Below are 2,484 nucleotides of genomic sequence, written 5' to 3' on the forward strand. Positions count from 1 at the left end.
AGAGCTGTGACATTTGCAACAATCCGACGCCTTGGGTCCACCGTCACAAACGTCCTCCGTACAGACCCGTCCTGGCCCCGTCCCAATGTCATATGTTTCATAAACTTAAAGAACATCTTCGATGACTTCACTTTGCTACTGATGAAGTGATGCAAGCAGAGGTGAGGTTGTGACTTTTTCAACAAAGTCAAACATTCTACAGTGACAGTATTTTAAAAAAAAGTTTAAAACAACCTGCTCCCTCGTTGGGAGAACTATGTTCGTCGCCAGAGTGACTATGTTGACAAATAAATATGTTGACCTGAAGAATAAAGAGGCAGAATATTAATAACATTTGTTTTATTTCAAAAGCTTTAAGAGTTTTCACATAAAAATTTGGAGGCATTACTTTTCAGCACACCCTCGTACAAAGACGAGACATTGCTCTTAACAGGGTGTGTGATCACCCCGGATGGCAGTCCATGTTCTGCAACGCGCTCCCACGCTGCTCACAAGATTGGGAAGCAGTTCTTGTGCTAGGCTGATGCATTCCTCTAAAGCGCTGTTGACAACTGCTGGAACGTCGCTGGTGCACGTGAACGTGCCGCATTACGTCTACCCAAGGCATCCCAAGTGTGCTCGATGGAATTTAAGTCGGAACAACGACCAGGCCAATCCATTCGTCGAATATCCTCTCGTTCCAAAAGCTCCTACACCTGCGCAGTTCGATGCTGTAATGCATTGTCATCCATACAAAGCAAGTGAGGGCCGAAAGCACGCCTGAAAAGACGCTCATGGGGGAAAAACACAGTGTCACAATAACGTATGTAAGTAGGCTGTTTAGGTTTTTATGTTGGTAACGCCACGTAGCGCTCTATATGAAAATCACTGCCGGCCGGGGTGGCCGAGCGGTTCTAGGCGCTACAGTCTGGAACAGCGCGACCGCTGCGGTCGCAGGTTCGAATCTTGCCTCGGGCATGGATGTGTGTGATGCCCTTAGGTTAGTTAGGTTTAAGTAGTTCCAAGTTCTAGGGGAGTGATGACTTCAGCAGTTAAGTCCCATTGTGCTCAGAGCCATTTGACCCATTTTGAAAATCACTGTCTGTGCTGTGTGAAGTCTGTGGCTGGTTTGCATTGTTGGAATATTTGCTATTGTAGTGTTGGGCAGTTGCATGTGAACAGCGCGTAGCGTTGCACAGTTGGAGGTGAGCCGACAGCAGTGGTGGATGTGGGGAGAGAGATGGCAGAATTTTGAGGGCGGACGATCTGGACGTGTGTCCATCAGAAAGAGTAAATTTGTAAGACTGGATGTCATGAACTGATATATATATATATTATGACCTTTGAACACTATTAAGGTAAATACATTGTTTGTTCTCTATCAAAATCTTTAATTTGCTAAGTATGCCTGTCAGTAGTTAGTGCCTTCAGTAGTTAGAATCTTTTATTCAGCTGGCAGTATTGGCGCAAGCTGTATTGCAGTAGTTTGAGTAACGAAGATTTTTGTGAGGTAAGCGATTCATGAAAGGTATAGGTTATTGTTAGTCAGGGCCACTCTTTTGTAGGGATTATTGAAAGTCAGATTGTGTTGTGCTACAAATAGTGTGTGTCAGTTTAGTGATGATCAGAATAAGTAAAGAGCGAAATGTCTGAGTACGTTCAGTTCTGCTCAGCTGTTTGAAAATCAAATAACGTAGAGGTTTATCAGCACAGTAAAATATAAATTTTCCTAAGGGGATGTTTCACGTAGACCGGTGAGTTTGCCGTATGCGAAGAGATGGAGATCAATAAGCCCATGCAACATTATGCCTACCCACACCATAACATCTGGACCACCTAAACGACCATGTTCCACATTGTCTTGGATGCATTAAATAAAGTATTCCCGCCTCTCGCCATATAAGAGTACATCGAGCATTGTCGAACAGGGCCGTTTTGGTGGTCCAGGCGTTATGGTGTGGGGAGGTATAATGTTGCATGCGTGTACTGACCTACAAACCTTTGAATACGGTTCACTCTCCGATCAGCCTTATTGTGACACTATACTCCTTCCACATGTGCGTCTGAAAAGAGTGCATTCGGCCCCGACTTCTTTTTTGTGGATGACAATGTGCGACCGCCTCAAACATCATCATCATCATCATCATATTGCGAATGGTCTGGCCCGCTAACTCAGCGTGTTCGGTCAGAGGGTTAGCTGCCCTCTGGAATAAAAAAACTGAGTTAATGGATCAACGACGAACTGAAACGGGTGTCTTGCGACGTCCGCCCCGAGCAGATGAAACGAACGAAATGAAATTAAAAAAAAAAAAAAAAATAGTCGACGTAAATCCTGCCGATCACGGGTGGGACAAACGCTGTTGGACAAACGGAACGGCCAACCGCAAAAACTCCTTACCAATCTTGTGGTTAGAATGAGAGCACGTTGCGAAGCATGCATTGCTCACAGTGGTGATCAAACACCCTGTTAAGGACCGTGCCCTCTCTGCTGCAATGTCCAGGTGA

This window comes from Schistocerca serialis, chromosome 2, assembly GCF_023864345.2.
Source record: "Schistocerca serialis cubense isolate TAMUIC-IGC-003099 chromosome 2, iqSchSeri2.2, whole genome shotgun sequence".
NCBI classification, from domain to species: domain Eukaryota; kingdom Metazoa; phylum Arthropoda; class Insecta; order Orthoptera; family Acrididae; genus Schistocerca; species Schistocerca serialis.